Here is an 18,236-nt window from a genome sequence, read left to right as displayed (position 1 = left end):
CATAGATGGCAATGCATTTCCTTGCAGAATCCGCAGAAAGAATAGACATGTTTCTGCCATGGAAATTATGCTGTATGCACAGTGCAGCAGAATCTTATTGAAATCAATGGGACTCTAGACCGCCATTAAGATTTCTCCCATACAAGACTTCTCCACAGAGCCAGCCAAACAAACATTTTAGGCTCCTTTCTGCAGTACAATACCCACCTATTTATGAACTCCCCATGTTTATTGTCACACGCAGTGTTAGTACCCGCTTTGCGTCCCCATAAAGTTGTTAGGCCCCCTCTGTGCCCCCAAATATAGCTGTAGGCCCCCAAACTGCCCCCCCCCCATATATAGTTGTAGGCATCCATACTGTCCCGCTTTGTTGCTCCACTGCTCCTCTGGTCTTGGGACCTATTGCTATGCGCAGCAACAAAGCTGATGGTAGTTACTGCCCTAAGCAGCCCATTGCCCGCACCTCCTCTTTGCTATCCTCCTGCTATGCTCCTCCGTGCATTGACGTCAGCCTACCATTTCTTTCAAAGTGGTCCAGACCAGTAACTAGTGGCTGCAATTACTGATTTTTTTTTTTCAAGTACCCCCTGGAGAACTGCTTGTACCCCAGGTTGAGATGTACTGGGACAATAGTTACCAAACTGATGAGGCCATCTGAGAGCAACTATACCTCTGGCCACTTCAATACATATACACCAAACACAAAGACCAGGGTATATAGGGCAAAAAACTATCAATCTTTATTAATCCACATGATAAACATAAATAAAAACTTCATAATTATGTTTTTTTAATTTTTTATAGCAGCATTTAACATAACTGCACTAATGTTACAGAGTGCATGCAACGAATCATCTGGTATTCTGATGAGGAATCAATACCAACAGAAACAGACATAGCATAAACCCAATGGGGTATGAAATAATACTAGCCCACAAATGACCAAACCTGGGAAAAAAGTAACGTAAGTCAAAGGTAATGTAATACCAACACATGAATGGCCATGCACCCTGTATGGGCTCCTCTCATCATCTCCCCGAATGCGCATTTTCACACCACTGCTTCATCAGGGGGTGTGTCTTGTGGGTTATGGTTAAGTATATTTGTTGAACAGCGACCAATCACATTGTGCATGAATCATTCAAACATTTTTACGCCCCTTGGGTTTACACTATGTCTGTTTCTGTTGGTATTGATTCCTCATCAGAATACCAGATGATTTGTTGCATGCACACTGTAACATTATTGCATTTATTTTAAATGCTGCTATAAAAAAAAAGATTTTTCCTTATCCTCTTGTCCTCCATCTTTCTACCTGTACAACCCATCTACCTCTCATTATGAAGTTTTTATGTATGTTTTTTATGTGGATTAATAAAGATTGATTGTTTTTAGCCCTATATACCCTGGTCTTTGTGTTTGGTGTATATGTACAGTGATCCCTCAACTTACAATGGCCTCAACATACAATAGTTTCAACATACCATTGTAAGTTGAAACCAGACTCAACATACAATGTTATGGACAGTCCAATCTGTGAAATAAGTCAATGAACTGACCAATCAGAAAGGACATTCACTGGTAAAACTCCTGTATTACTGAAGCGTATGCACTGACTGGTGTCTGGTAGCGCTCCCTACAGTACAGAGAGGTATTACATGTTCTGTACTCTTTACCTATGCCACAGTTAGCTGCTCCTTTGGACACCAGGTGAGGGCGACTCCATGTTACTTTTTTTGGGACATTGCATGCACTGTACAGGCCCCCAAAGAAGCTCCTGTCCTCTACATAGACCAGTGCTTCCCAAGCAGGGAGCCTCCAGCTGTAGCAAAACTACAACTCCCAGCATGCCCGGACAGCCTTTGGCTGTCCGGGCATGCTGGGAATTGTAGTTTTGCAACAGCTGGAGGCTCCCTGGTTGGGAAACACTGACATAGACAGTGATTTACAGCTCCCAGCAGCTCTTTCCTACTTTTATATGTAATGATTTGCTTTATCTATATTAGTTATCTACTTATTTTTCTTTAATTCTCACTTTTTCCTATTTTTGGATGACATTTTGGTGCCTTTAGAACCAATTACCAGGTTTCCATAGAGTTCTGGTCTCAACATACGATGGTTTCAACATACAATGGTCGCCCCAGAACCAATTAACATTGTAACTTGAGGGACCACTGTACTGGGACGAGTTTGCAGTGAAATCAGAGAGTGTTGTAAATTTTCATGAACAGCCAGTAGTAAAATGTAAATTCCATTGATGTTCCATATAGATTTCCTCCTATGTAACATAAATGGTGAATACTATTTACTGTATATGTGATCGGCCTGATCATACAGGCCCCGGGGATCTGTATTGAGGTGTAAGCATTCAGGGTGCCACTTTATGGTACCGCTGTATGGCAGCATATTCTCCCAACAAATAATACATTGGAGGCATATAAAAGGTTCAATATGGGCCTGAAGATTATTGTGTTAATGACCAATCCCATACAATACATGTGAAATAGACAACAACATCAGTATTATGCTCTGTGCTGGTCCCATATCTCTCTGAGGCATTAATACAGACCCCCAGATCCAGTCACGACCACCTTATGTGCCATAAAGTTGTGAGAAAACATTTATATATATATATATATATATATATATATATATATATATATTCCATGACCAGTGAGCAGAGAATGGTCTGGTCCTGTTACTAGTCCCCCCCAATTGCCCTCAACAGCCTATATATCTGTACAGGAGTAGCCTGCATTTGCCCGATTACAAGTGCACGCAGTGACGTGATTTATAGTCACGTGATGCTCGGTAAAAGGGTTCGTGTATCACGTGTGACGTCTCCACATACCCTGTGTCACAGCACCGGCCCCAGCAGTGGATACTATCCGGTAACACCTGACGAGGAGCCGTGTGACCCGCACTCATCCCCCACGTGTCAGTTGCGAAGTCAAAGCGTCCCCCGTTGTCATGGATACGACGTCACCGTCCTTCATGGAGAGGGAGGAGTCGTGTGACGTAACCAGACTGCGTCAGCTGGATGGCGGAAGTGGTGTAGTTAATGTGTGGTTGGCGGTGGTCTTCTCGTGCAGTGTGGAATCTTTCAGTGTAAATAGGATATAGGGCTGAGTTACAGCTCTATATCACTTCACACGAGAAAAAAAAAAGCCTAAGGAAAAAAACACCAAGTGGGTTTGGCGTTTTATAAATCCCTTTTGACTTTTCACCTTAAGGGTGCGTTCACACGCTATTACTAGCAGCTGGTTTTCCTCTGCAGGAATCCTGCTGTGAGGTATGCTACCATTGATTTAAACGGGTCCACAGACAGTCCGCAATAGTGTCAGAATTGCGGACTGTCCGCGGACCCATTTAACGCCCGTTTTTGCACTTTAGTTTTTTCATCCGCACCTTTAAAAAATCATAACTCTTTCAATTTTGCACCTAAAAATCCATATGTTGACTTATTTTTTGCGCCACCAATTCTACTTTGTAATGACATCAGTCATTTTACCCAACAATCTACGGCGAAACAGAAAAAAAAATCATTGTGAGACAAAATTGGGAAAAAAACACTTTTGAAACTTTTGGGGGCTTCTGTTTCTGCACAGTCAATTTTTCAGTAAGCAATGACACCTCTTTATTCTGTAGGTCCATAAGATTAAAATGATACCCTACTTATATAGGTTTGATTTTGTCGTACTAATGAAAAAAATCATAACTACATGCAGGAAAATGTATATTTTTAAAATTATCATCTTCTGACACCTATAACTTTTATTTTTACGCATATGGGGCGGTATGAGGGCTCATTGTTTTGCGCCGTGATCTGAAGATTTTAGCGGTACCATTTTTGTATTGATCGGACTTGTTGATCGCTTTTTATTCATTTTTCTCATTATATAAAAAGTGACCAAAAATACAGTATTTTAGACTTTGGGATTTTTTTGCGTGTACGCCATTGACTGTGCGGTTTAATTAACAATATATTTTATAATTCGGACATTTCCGCATGCGGCAATACCACATATGTTTGTTTTCATTTACAGTTTTTTTTTAAATGGGAAAAGGGGGGTGATTCAAACTTTTATTATGGAAAAAACCTTTTTTTTTTGCAGTGTTATAGCTCCCATAGGGGGCTATAACACTGAACACACTGATCTTTTACATTGATCAATGGTTTCTCATAGGAAACCAGTGATCAATGATTCTGCCGCTTGACTGCTCATGCCTGGATCTCAGGCACTGAGCAGTCATTCAGCGATCGGATACCAGAAGGCAAGGTAGGAGACCCTCCTCGTGTCCCAGAGCTGTTCAGGATGCTGCGATTTCGCGCGGACATCTCGAACAGCTCCCTGAGCTAACCAGCAGTTATTTACTTTCACTTTAGACACGGCGTTCAACTTTGAATGCCGCGTCTAAAGGGTTAAAAGCTCGCGGCACTGCGATCATTGCCGCGCGCTATTAGCCACGGGTCCGGGCCCGACCCGGGAATCCGCTCGGATATGCATTGCCATCAATTGTGACTGTGTATGTCCGCACCTGCTGTGCATATAATGTCCAGCTGGAAATTTTCTGGTGTAGTTTTCCAAAACCACAGCATGTCAAAGGTCTGCCATTTTTTCAATGACATCGCTATATGTGCCTATGCTAATGCAAACTATTTTTTAAATAAACGCCATAAAAACAGCACCTTGGGATTGAAAAATGAGGGGCCAGTCTTTTGTAGTGTTTTTCTCAGGTTGAAAAAAAAAAAAAACACGTAAAGCTAGGTTTTCACTTGTTCAAAATTACCCCCCCAAAAAGCCACAAATGCTGCTTTCAGTCAAGAGATTTTGTTAGCTGAAAGTAAATGGATTTTTTTTTTCTGGTGTTTTTCTTAAATAGAAATCCTTGAGTCACATGATAAAGAAATCACATTACTTGTCAAGAGAAAAACGTAGGGGGGGGGGGGGGGGAAATTACCCCAAAAATATGACAAGACTTAAACCCACTATTTTTGAAAAAATGCCACAAAAAATGCTCTGTCAGATACAAAAACTTTTAATACATCTTAATACATTTAGTACATCTTGGCAAAACAGTTACCTTTCTAATATACTTAATAAGAAAAATGTATTTTCTTTTTATAGAAATCATGGCTTTATCCAAACTGAAGCACAGGCATGGACACAGTCTAGTACGTGAGCGTGGGCTAGCACTCCTCTGTGCTCTCTCCTGTCTGATAGCACTTCTCTGTGCTCTCTCCTGTCAGCACTTCTCTGTGCTCTCTCCTGCCTGATGACACTCCTTTGTGCTCTCTCCTGCCTGATGGCACTCCTTTGTACTCTCTCCTGCCTGATGGCACTCCTCTGTGCTCTCTCCTGCCTGATAGCACTCCTTTGTGCTCTCTCCTGCCTTAGAGCACTCCTCTGTGCTCTCTCCTGCCTGATGGCACTCCTCTGTGCTCTCTCCTGCCTGATGGCACTCCTCTGTGCTCTCTCCTGCCTGATGGCACTCCTCTGTGCTCTCTCCTGCCTGATGGCACTCCTCTGTGCTCTCTCCTGCCTGATGGCACTCCTCTGTGCTCTCTCCTGTCAGCACTCCTCTGTGCTCTCTCCTGTCTGATAGGACTCCTCTGTGATCTCTCCTGTCTGATAGGACTCCTCTGTGATCTCTCCTGTCTGATAGGACTCCTCTGTGCTCTCTCCTGTCTGATAGCACTCCTCTGTGCTCTCTCCTGTCAGCACTCCTCTGTGCTCTCTCCTGTCTGATAGTACCCCTCTGTGCTCTCTCCTGTCAGCACTCCTCTGTGTTCTCTCCTGTCAGGACTCCTCTGTACTCTCTCCTGTCTGATAGGACTCCTCTGTGCTCTTTCCTGTCTGATAGGACTCCTCTGTGCTCTTTCCTGTCTGATAGCACTCCTCTGTGCTCTCTTCTGTCCTAGCAGACAGCACAGTGGAGTGATAGCTCACCCTAACTTACTGGACTTTGTCCATGCCTGTGCTTCAGCTTCGACAAAGCCATGACTTTATAAGCCATGATTTCTATAAAAAGGAAATAAAAATTTCTGATGAAGTATATTAGAAAGGTTAATGTTTTGCTAAGATGTACAACATAGATGATTTTTGGCATTTTTTTCAGGTCAAAATAAAAGCCAGAAAAAAAACAAGTGGAAACCTAGCCTAAGAAAACTTGTGATCCTAGCATTAAAAGAGTTGCCCAGTATTAGAAAAACACTGCTTCTTTGTACAAAAACAGCACCACTCTTTTCCACAGGTTGTGTCTGCTATTGCAGCTCGGCTCTACTGAAGTGAACGGGACTGAACTGCAGTACTACACATGACCTGTGGACATGAGTGGAACTGTTTTTGCAAATAAGATGCAGCATTTTTCTAATCCTGAACAACCCCTATAAAGGGTCTTATCATCATCGTTTTCACTTTTTCTCCAAACCATGGACCTCCAGATACTGCAAAACAACAACTCCCAGCCTGACCGGACAGTCAACAGCTGTCCGGACAGGCTGGGAGTTGTAGTTTTGCAACATGTGGAGGTCTATAATTTGAAGATCACCGTTCCATACATACCTATGCTATGTTTGAGTGAAACACATTTACCCAAATATTGTACTTTTTAAAAGTAGGAAAATTAAGAAAAATAATATATATTGGATATTGTTGGCAGCATGCTCTGGGTATGTGTGGGCAAGGCTAAAGAGATGCAGGAAGGCAAGGAAGGATGCAATGAAAAGGAATTTTGCTTATTTTCTGCTGGAGTGTTCCTTGAAATTCCTGGAGTGTCTCCATTGAATAGAGTAATAAATGCTGCACCTGCTCAAACACACATACAAAAAGGAATGTAAGTAGAGCAAGGGGCAGAGAGGACAACCAAATAGAGCAGATGTATATGGAGGACATTTTTGCAATGCAATTAACAATTGCCCAGTGTTGTTATTTCAAAGGATCAGCTGGGACGGGGAAATCTCAGCTATACATACGGCAACATATGTTTTTTGGAGATATAACTAAGGAGATTGCAAGCTTTCAGTGCTTTTCATATCCCTTAGTTAGGCAACAATGCAGATGACTGCATAGAAATGTATAAAACAGCTAACTGGGCTATATAGGGGACAGGCGCTTCCTGTAGCAATTATCAAGACAGTGCAACTAGTTCATTCTAGTTCATTCCACAAGGGACAGGTCTTGTAACAGGAGGTATGCTGGGTTAAAGGGTTACTCTGGTGGAAAATTATTTTTTTTTTAAATCAACTTGTGTTAGAAAGTTAAACAGATTTGTTAATTACTTCTATTAAAAGTTAGTTATTTTTAGTCTGAACACAGTGATCTCTGCTGACACCTCTGTCGGGAACTGTCCAGATTAGAAGCAAATCCCCATAGAAAGCCCTCTCCTGCTCTGGACAGTTCCTGACATGGACAGAGGTGTCAGCAGAGTGCACTGTGGTCAGACTGAAAAGAACAATAAAACTTCCTCTGTAGTATACAGCAACACATAAGTACTGGAAGGAATAAGATTAGAGATGAGCGAATATTTGAAAAATTTGATACGGCCGATTTGTCGAATTTTCCTAAAAAAATTCTATTCGGTCCAAATTTTTTTGCGGCAAATCTGTATTAAAAAAAAATATTTCTCAATAGAGGAAATAACTCAATAGGGGTGTGGAACACTTTACCTTGCTGTAACATGCATAGGGTGTGTGCTGGGTTAGTGAAATAATACTGTTATTCAGTATGGCATGCAGATTAGGGGTGTCGCTATTAGAATCACTGTCGCCGAGCGGCACAATGACAGAGCCTGGAGGTGGCATCAGTATGAGGAGACCATATAATGGCTGAATGACACAGCATGGAGGTGGGGGCAGCATGAGGAGACCATATATTGGCTGAATGACCCAGCCTAGAGGTGGCAACAGCCTGACGAGACCATAGGGCCTCACAAGCATATAGTGGCTAAATGACACAGCCTGGAGTTGGCGGCAGCATGAGGAGAACACATGGTGGCAGTATGAGACAGCCTAGAGGTGGCATCAGCATGAGAACATATGGGGGCAGAATGAGAAAGCCTGCAGGTTGCAGCAGCAGCATCAGGAGTCCTGAAAGTGACCCAGTGACATAGTGGGGCGTTGGCTGGCAATACCAGTACCCGGTGACGAAGGTGGGTGAAAAAAGGAGAACTTGGCATCAGATGTGTGGCATCAGGCGGGTGGCAGGATCAGAATAGTAGCTGAGGCAGGTAGGCAGAAGAAAACGGTCTCTTTTGTAAAAGTGTTAGTGTGCGCAAGTAAGTATTGAGGATATGCATTACGTAAAACTAAAAGGGGTTATCCACCATAAGGTTATTTTAGTACATACCTGGCAGACAGTAATGGACATGCTTAGGAAGGATCTTCACTTGTCTTGGGGCTAAATGGCTATATCATGAGATTACCATTACACTGTGGCTAGCTTTTTGTGAACTGCTATTTCCTGTTTGACTTTGCTTTTTTTTTTACTACAAATCCCATAATTCCATTTTCCTCCCTCCCACACATCAGCCACCCCACCCATTGAAACATAAATGAGCTGCATCCATTCAAAAGACCTGTGGTTTTCAATCAGGGTGCCTACAGCTGTTGCACTACTTGCAGATTGATCTTTCTCCCACCAAGCGATCGCTCCACCCATTGAAGCAGACAGGCTCCCTGTCATCCGCTGACTAGTGAGTCAGGTCTCGGCCACATTGCAAGCTGGGAAAAATCTGAGACAACAGTAATTTTGTATGCTAATAAAAATAAATATTGGAGTGAAAATAACAGAAGAATTGTGAGAAAACCGTCACACATAGGTACTATATTATGAACTATATTAACTTTACAGCCCCTGTAGCATAGTCAAATAAAAAAAAAATCCTGGAATACCCCTTTAACTTTTAATAATATTCTTAAAATAAAATATATATACCCCAATTTTTTTTTTTTAAATCAAACAAAAGGAAAGGTGTGCCAAAAACACCATGTGCCACCTACACCACCAAGTATTGATGTGATTCAAAGACCTCCTAAAAGGTGGAAGGGAACAACGTATGGTCCATTGTAACTGGTGGGGATAAAAACTTCCCCTGTAAGGCCCTGCTCTCGCATTATTAATTCCCTTCTTGGCAAGTGTTACTCACCCAAAAAAAGGGCGGCCCCACACAGGAAACTCTCCCTATTTCCACCTGCAAACACTTCCATTTCCCAGGGTTAGTGGTGGAAATAGAGTGAGGTTCCTTTGTGGGGCCTCCCATTTTAAGACGAGTAACACTTTCCTGGGAAAGGTGGAAGTCAACAGCGTATTGTCCATTGTAGCAGGTGGGGGTAGAAACTTCCCCTGTAAGGCCCTACTCTCGCCCTATTAATTCCCTTCTTGGCAAGTTTTTACTCGCCTTAAAAAGGGCAGTCCCACACAGGAACCTCTTCCTATTTCCACCTGCAAACACTGCCATTTCCCAGGGTTTTTTAGGTGGAAATAGGGTGAGTGTCACGATGCCGGCTGGCAGAAGGTGGATCCTCTGTGCCAGAGAGGGATTGGCGTGGACCGTGCTAGTGGACCGGTTCTAAGTCACTACTGGTGTTCACCAGAGCCCGCCGCAAAGCGGGATGGTCTTGCTGCGGCGGTAGTGACCAGGTCGTATCCACTAGCAACGGCTCAACCTCTCTGACTGCTGAAGATAGGCGCGGTACAAGGGAGTAGACAGAAGCAAGGTCGGACGTAGCAGAAGGTCGGGGCAGGCAGCAAGGATCGTAGTCAGGGGCAACGGCAGGAGGTCTGGAACACAGGCTAGGAACACACAAGGAAACGCTTTCACTGGCACAATGGCAACAAGATCCGGCGAGGGAGTGCAGGGGAAGTGAGGTATACATAGGGAGTGCACAGGTGAACACACTAATTAGAACCACTGCACCAATCAGCGGCGCAGTGGCCCTTTAAATCGCAGAGACCCGGCGCGCGCGCGCCCTAGGGAGCGGGGCCGCGCGCGCCGGGACAGGACCGACGGAGAGCGAGTCAGGTACGGGAGCCGGGGTGCGCATCGCGAGCGGGCGTCACCCGCATCGCGAATCGCATCCCGGCTGGAGGCAGGATCGCAGCGCACCGGGTCAGTGGATCTGACCGGAGCGCTGCAATAGCGAGAGTGTAGCGAGCGCTCCGGGGAGGAGCGGGGACCCGGAGCGCTCGGCGTAACAGTACCCCCCCCCTTGGGTCTCCCCCTCTTCTTGGAGCCTGAGAACCTGAGGACCAGACTTTTGTCTAGGATATTGTCCTCAGGTTCCCAGGATCTCTCTTCAGGACCACAGCCCTCCCAATCGACCAAAAAAAAGGTTTTCCCTCTGACCTTCTTGGAGGCCAGTATCTCCTTTACGGAGAAGATGTCCGAGGAGCCGGAAACAGGAGTGGGAGAAACAAGTTTGGGAGAGAAACGGTTGATGATGAGTGGTTTAAGAAGAGAAACGTGAAAGGCATTAGGAATACGAAGAGAAGGAGGAAGAAGAAGTTTGTAAGAGACAGGATTAATCTGGCACAAAATTTTGAAAGGACCAAGATAGCGTGGTCCCAATTTGTAGCTGGGAACACGGAAGCGGACATATTTAGCGGAGAGCCATACCTTGTCTCCGGGAGAAAAAATGGGGGGAGCTCTTCTTTTCTTATCAGCAAACTTCTTCATGCGTGATGAAGCCTGTAAGAGAGAATTTTGGGTCTCTTTCCATATGGTGGAAAGATCACGAGTTATTTCATCCACAGTGGGCAAACCAGAGGGCAAGGGAGTAGGGAGAGGGGGAAGAGGGTGACGGCCGTACACCACGAAAAATGGGGATTTGGAAGAAGACTCAGAGACTCTGAAGTTATGCGAGAATTCGGCCCATGGTAGAAGATCTGCCCAGTCATCCTGGCGGGAGGAAACAAAATGCCGTAAATAATCACCCAGGACCTGGTTAACTCTTTCTACTTGCCCATTGGACTGAGGATGATAAGCAGAAGAAAAGTTTAATTTAATCTTGAGTTGTTTACAGAGAGCCCTCCAGAATTTTGACACGAATTGGACGCCTCTATCCGAGACGATCTGCGTGGGCAACCCGTGAAGACGAAAAATGTGTACAAAAAATTGTTTTGCCAACTGAGGCGCTGAAGGAAGACCAGGAAGAGGAATAAAATGTGCCATCTTGGAAAATCGATCAACGACCACCCAAACAACAGTGTTGCCACGGGATGGGGGTAAGTCTGTAATAAAGTCCATACCAATCAGAGACCAAGGCTGTTCGGGGACAGGCAGAGGATGAAGAAGACCAGCGGGCTTCTGGCGAGGAGTCTTATCCCGGGCACAGACAGTGCAGGCCCGCACAAAATCAACAACATCCGTCTCCAGAGTCGGCCACCAATAGAAACGAGAGATGAGTTGCACGGATTTCTTGATGCCCGCATGGCCTGCGAGATGGGAGGAGTGACCCCATTTGAGGATTCCGAGGCGTTGGCGTGGAGAGACGAAGGTCTTCCCTGGAGGAGTTTGCCTGATGGAGGCTGGAGAAGTGGAGATCAGGCAGTCAGGAGGAATGATGTGTTGCGGAGAGAGCTCTACTTCCGAGGCGTCCGAGGAACGAGAGAGAGCATCGGCCCTAATGTTCTTATCGGCAGGGCGAAAGTGAATTTCAAAATTAAACCGGGCAAAGAACAGAGACCACCTGGCCTGGCGAGGATTCAGCCGTTGGGCAGACTGGAGATAGGAGAGATTCTTGTGATCGGTGTAAATAATAACTGGAAATTTTGATCCCTCCAGCAGATGCCTCCATTCCTCAAGTGCTAATTTAATGGCCAGTAGCTCTCGATCCCCAATGGAGTAGTTCCTCTCCGCCGGAGAAAAGGTCCTAGAAAAAAAACCACAAGTAACAGCATGCCCGGAAGAATTTTTTTGTAGAAGAACCGCTACAGCTCCTACTGAGGAGGCATCAACCTCCAATAGGAAGGGTTTAGATGGGTCAGGTCTGGAGAGCACGGGAGCAGAAGAAAAGGCAGCCTTGAGCCGTTTAAAGGCGTCTTCCGCTTGAGGAGGCCATGACTTAGGATTGGCATTCTTTTTGGTTAAAGCCACGATAGGGGCCACAATGGTGGAAAAATGAGGAATAAATTGTCTGTAATAATTGGCGAACCCCAAAAAACGTTGGATAGCACGGAGTCCGGAGGGGCGTGGCCAATCTAAGACGGCAGAGTGTTTGTCTGGATCCATTTGTAGTCCCCGGCCAGAGACCAAGTATCCTAGGAAAGGAAGAGATTGACATTCAAACAGACATTTCTCCATTTTGGCATAAAGTTGATTGTCACGAAGTCTCTGAAGAACCATGCGGACATGTTGGCGGTGTTCTTCTAGGTTGGCAGAAAAAATCTGAATATCGTCCAGATACGCAACAACACAGGAATATAAGAGATCACGAAAAATTTCATTAACAAAGTCTTGGAAGACGGCAGGGGCGTTGCACAGGCCAAAGGGCATGACCAGATACTCAAAGTGTCCATCTCTAGTGTTAAATGCCGTTTTCCATTCATCCCCCTCCCTGATGCGGATGAGATTATAAGCACCTCTTAAGTCCAGTTTGGTAAAGATGTGGGCACCTTGGAGGCGATCAAAGAGTTCAGAGATAAGAGGTAGAGGATAGCGGTTCTTTACCGTGATTTTATTAAGACCGCGGTAGTCAATGCAAGGACGTAAGGAGCCATCTTTTTTGGACACAAAGAAAAATCCAGCTCCGGCAGGAGAGGAGGATTTGCGGATAAAGCCCTTTTTTAAATTTTCCTGGATGTACTCAGACATAGCAAGAGTCTCTGGGGCGGACAGAGGATAAATTCTGCCCCGGGGTGGAGTAGTGCCCGGGAGGAGGTCAATAGGACAGTCATAAGGCCTGTGAGGAGGTAGAGTCTCAGCTTGTTTTTTGCAAAATACATCAGCAAAGTCCATATAGGCCTTAGGGAGACCGGTTACAGGGGGAACCACAGGGTCACGGCAGGGAGTACTGGGAACCGGTTTAAGGCAGTCCTTGAAACAAGAGGTACCCCAACTCTTGATCTCCCCTGTGGACCAATCCAGGGTTGGGGAATGGTGTTGAAGCCAGGGTAGTCCAAGGAGAATTTCAGAAGTGCAATTGGGGAGGACCAAAAACTCAATTTTTTCGTGATGAGGTCCGATGCACATTAGGAGGGGCTCCGTGCGAAAACGTATGGTACAGTCCAATCTTTCATTGTTAACACAATTGATGTAGAGGGGTCTGGCGAGACTGGTCACCGGGATGTTGAACCTGTTGATGAGAGAGGCCAAGATAAAATTTCCTGCAGATCCGGAATCCAAGAAGGCCATAGTAGAGAAGGAGAAGGTAGAGGCAGATATCCGCACAGGCACAGTAAGACGTGGAGAAGCAGAGTTGACATCAAGGACTGTCTCACCTTTGCGCGGAGTCAGCGTACGTCTTTCCAGGCGGGGAGGACGGATAGGACAATCCTTCAGGAAGTGTTCGGTACCGGCACAGTACAGGCAGAGATTCTCCATGCGGCGTCGTGTCCTCTCTTGAGGTGTCAGGCGAGACCGGTCAACTTGCATAGCCTCCACGGCGGGAGGCACAGGAACGGATTGCAGAGGACCAGAGGAGAGAGGAGCCGGGGAGAAAAAACGCCTCGTGCGAACAAAGTCCATATCCTGGCGGAGCTCCTGACGCCTTTCGGAAAAACGCATGTCAATGCGAGTGGCTAGATGAATGAGTTCATGTAGGTTAGCAGGGATTTCTCGTGCGGCCAGAACATCTTTAATGTTGCTGGATAGGCCTTTTTTAAAGGTCGCTGTTACGCCTAGCGCTCCGGGTCCCCGCTCCTCCCCGGAGCGCTCACGGCGTCTTTCTCCCTGCAGCTCCCCGGTCAGTCCCGCTGACCGGGAGCGCTGCACTGTCATGGCCGTTGGGGATGCGATTCGCACAGCGGGACGCGCCCGCTCGCGAGTCGCATCCCAGGTCACTTACCCGTTCCCGTCCCCTGCTGTCATGTGCTGGCGCGCGCGGCTCCGCTCTCTAGGGCGCGCGCGCGCCAGCTCCCTGAGACTTAAAGGGCCAGTGCACCAATGATTGGTGCCTGGCCCAATTAGCTTAATTGGCTTCCACCTGGTCTCTGACTATATCTGACCTCCTCCCATGCACTCCCTTGCCGGATCTTGTTGCCCTTGTGCCTAGTGAAAGCGTTCCCTTGTTTGTTCCTAGCCCGTGTTCCAGACCTCCTGCCGTTGCCCCTGACTACGATCCTTGCTGCCTGCCCCGACCTTCTGCTACGTCCGACCTTGCCTTTGTCTACTCCCTTGTACCTCGCCTATCATCAGCAGTCAGAGAGGTGAGCCGTTGCTAGTGGATACGACCTGGTCACTACCGCCGCAGCAAGACCATCCCGCTTTGCGGCGGGCTCTGGTGAAAACCAGTAGTGACTTAGAACCGGTCCACTAGCGCGGTCCTCGCCAATCCCTCTCTGGCACAGAGGATCCACCTCCTACCAGCCGGGATCGTGACAGTAGATCCGGCCATGGATCCCGCTGAGGTCCCTCTGCCTCATATCTCTGATATCACCACGGTGATCGCCCAGCAATCCCGACAGATCGCCCATCTAACCCACCAGCTGTCGGAAATGTCCACCATTGTGCACCAACTTCAGTCGCAACTTCAGCAGCAATCATCTCCTCCGCCAGCTCCTGCACCCCTTCCGCAGCGAGTGGCCACTCCTAGCCTCCGCCTGTCCTTGCCGGACAAATTTAATGGGGACTCTAAGTTTTGCCGTGGCTTTCTTTCGCAATGTTCCCTGCACATGGAGATGATGTCGGACCAGTTTCCTACTGAAAGGTCTAAGGTGGCTTTCGTAGTCAGCCTTCTGTCTGGAAAAGCCCTGTCATGGGCCACACCGCTCTGGGACCGCAATGACCCCGTCACTGCCTCTGTACACTCCTTCTTCTCGGAAATTCGAAGTGTCTTTGAGGAACCTGCCCGAGCCTCTTCTGCTGAGACTGCCCTGCTGAACCTGGTCCAGGGTAATTCTTCCGTTGGCGAGTACGCCATACAATTCCGTACTCTTGCTTCTGAACTATCCTGGAATAATGAGGCCCTCTGCGCGACCTTTAAAAAAGGCCTATCCAGCAACATTAAAGATGTTCTGGCCGCACGAGAAACTCCTGCTAACCTGCATGAACTCATTCATCTAGCCACTCGCATTGACATGCGTTTTTCTGAGAGACATCAAGAGCTCCGCCAGGAAAAAGACTTAGATCTCTGGACACCTCTCCCACAGTCTCCACTGCAATCTGCGCCTAGGCCTCCCGCCGAGGAAGCCATGCAAGTGGATCGGTCTCGCCTGACCCTGGAAGAGAGGAATCGCCGTAAGGAAGAGAATCTTTGTCTGTACTGTGCCAGTACCGAACATTTTTTGGTGGATTGCCCTATCCGTCCTCCACGTCTGGGAAACGCACGCTCGCACCCAGCTCTCGTGGGTGTGGCGTCTCTTGATGCTAAGTCGGCTTCTCCACGTCTCACGGTGCCTGTACGGATTTCTACTTCAGCCAGCTCTTCCCTCTCAGCCGTGGCCTGCCTGGACTCTGGTGCCTCTGGGAATTTTATTCGGGAGTCCTTGGTGAATAAATTCCGCATTCCGGTGACCCGTCTTGTCAAGCCACTCCACATTTCCGCGGTCAACGGAGCCAGGTTGGATTGCACCGTACGTTACCGCACGGAGCCCCTCCTAATGTGCATCGGACCTCATCACGAGAAAATTGAATTTTTGGTCCTTCCCAATTGCACTTCCGAAATTCTCCTTGGACTACCCTGGCTTCTACACCATTCCCCAACCCTGGACTGGTTCACTGGGGAGATCAAGAGTTGGGGTCCCTCTTGTTCCAAGGACTGCCTTAAACCGGTTCCCAGTACTCCCTGCCGTGACCCTGTGGTTCCTCCTGTATCCGGTCCCTCTAAGGTCGTTAGGGACTCTGCCTGCCACAGAAAATGCCTCTCCCCCCCTCCCAGTCCCTTCAGGCAAGCCTCTGTGTCCCCTCATGGCTCCCGTCCTTGTGTCTCCCTGCCCCGTGCCAAGCTTCACCCTCTGCCCTCCCTCCCCATTCCTACTCCTGCTGTACTGCCTGCCATTGAGGAAACCATCCATTCCTTCCCGGTGTCCTCATCCCAGGGGAGGCAGTCACCGGACAAAAAAAAGGGGAGACCTAAGGGGGGGGGGTACTGTTACGCCTAGCGCTCCGGGTCCCCGCTCCTCCCCGGAGCGCTCACGGCGTCTTTCTCCCTGCAGCTCCCCGGTCAGTCCCGCTGACCGGGAGCGCTGCACTGTCATGGCCGTTGGGGATGCGATTCGCACAGCGGGACGCGCCCGCTCGCGAGTCGCATCCCAGGTCACTTACCCGTTCCCGTCCCCTGCTGTCATGTGCTGGCGCGCGCGGCTCCGCTCTCTAGGGCGCGCGCGCGCCAGCTCCCTGAGACTTAAAGGGCCAGTGCACCAATGATTGGTGCCTGGCCCAATTAGCTTAATTGGCTTCCACCTGGTCTCTGACTATATCTGACCTCCTCCCATGCACTCCCTTGCCGGATCTTGTTGCCCTTGTGCCTAGTGAAAGCGTTCCCTTGTTTGTTCCTAGCCCGTGTTCCAGACCTCCTGCCGTTGCCCCTGACTACGATCCTTGCTGCCTGCCCCGACCTTCTGCTACGTCCGACCTTGCCTTTGTCTACTCCCTTGTACCTCGCCTATCATCAGCAGTCAGAGAGGTGAGCCGTTGCTAGTGGATACGACCTGGTCACTACCGCCGCAGCAAGACCATCCCGCTTTGCGGCGGGCTCTGGTGAAAACCAGTAGTGACTTAGAACCGGTCCACTAGCGCGGTCCTCGCCAATCCCTCTCTGGCACAGAGGATCCACCTCCTACCAGCCGGGATCGTGACAGTCGCGCAGAGGGCCTCATTATTCCAGGATAGTTCTAAAAGCAAGAGTACGGAATTGTACGGCGTACTCGCCAAGGGAAGAATTACCCTGGACCAGGTTCAACAGGGCAGTCTCAGCAGAAGAGGCTCGGGCAGGTTCCTCAAAGACACTTCGAATTTCCGAGAAGAAGGAGTGTACGGAGGCAGTGACGGGGTCATTGCGGTCCCAGAGCGGTGTGGCCCATGACAGAGCTTTTCCAGACAGAAGGCTGACTACGAAAGCCACCTTAGACCTTTCAGTAGGAAACTGGTCCGACATCATCTCCAAGTGCAGGGAACATTGAGAAAGAAAGCCACGGCAAAATTTAGAGTCCCCATCAAATTTATCCGGCAAGGATAGTCGTAGGCCTGAAGCGGCCACTCGCTGCGGAGGAGGTGCAGGAGCTGGCGGAGGAGATGATTGCTGAAGCTGAGGTAGTAGCTGCTGTAGCATCACGGTCAGTTGAGACAGCTGGTGGCCTTGTTGCTCTATCTGTTGTGACTGCTGGGCGACCACCGTGGTGAGGTCGGCGACAACTGGCAGAGGAACTTCAGCGGGATCCATGGCCGGATCTACTGTCACGATGCCGGCTGGCAGAAGGTGGATCCTCTGTGCCAGAGAGGGATTGGCGTGGACCGTGCTAGTGGACCGGTTCTAAGTCACTACTGGTGTTCACCAGAGCCCGCCAAAAAAGGGGGATGGTCTTGCTGCGGCGGTAGTGACCAGGTCGTATCCACTAGCAACGGCTCAACCTCTCTGACTGCTGAAGATAGACGCGGTACAAGGGAGTAGACAGAAGCAAGGTCGGACGTAGCAGAAGGTCGGGGCAGGCAGCAAGGATCGTAGTCAGGGGCAACGGCAGGAGGTCTGGAACACAGGCTAGGAACACACAAGGAAACGCTTTCACTGGCACAATGGCAACAAGATCCGGCGAGGGAGTGCAGGGGAAGTGAGGTATACATAGGGAGTGCACAGGTGAACACACTAATTAGAACCACTGCACCAATCAGCGGCGCAGTGGCCCTTTAAATCGCAGAGACCCGGCGCGCGCGCGCCCTAGGGAGCGGGGCCGCGCGCGCCGGGACAGGACCGACGGAGAGCGAGTCAGGTACGGGAGCCGGGGTGCGCATCGCGAGCGGGCGTCACCCGCATCGCGAATCGCATCCCGGCTGGAGGCAGGATCGCAGCGCACCGGGTCAGTGGATCTGACCGGAGCGCTGCAATAGCGAGAGTGTAGCGAGCGCTCCGGGGAGGAGCGGGG

At 48.4% G+C, this 18,236-nt stretch overlaps 1 protein-coding gene across 1 annotated transcript in view; it reads right to left on the bottom strand.

Annotated features, from left to right (window-relative positions):
- Window positions 1-2,991, bottom strand: part of LEKR1 (leucine, glutamate and lysine rich 1) — a 230,339-nt gene extending 227,348 nt beyond the window's left edge. Inside the window, exon 1 of the mRNA XM_056565017.1 lies at window positions 2,852-2,991. The gene's annotated coding sequence lies outside the window, so the exon portion shown is untranslated. The remainder of the gene's footprint in view (window positions 1-2,851) is intronic.
- Window positions 2,992-18,236: the final 15,245 nt, after the last annotated feature.

This window comes from Hyla sarda, chromosome 3, assembly GCF_029499605.1.
Source record: "Hyla sarda isolate aHylSar1 chromosome 3, aHylSar1.hap1, whole genome shotgun sequence".
NCBI lineage: Eukaryota > Metazoa > Chordata > Amphibia > Anura > Hylidae > Hyla > Hyla sarda.
Note: the sequence above shows the minus strand (reverse complement) of the source record. Positions and strands in the feature narration are given on the sequence as shown.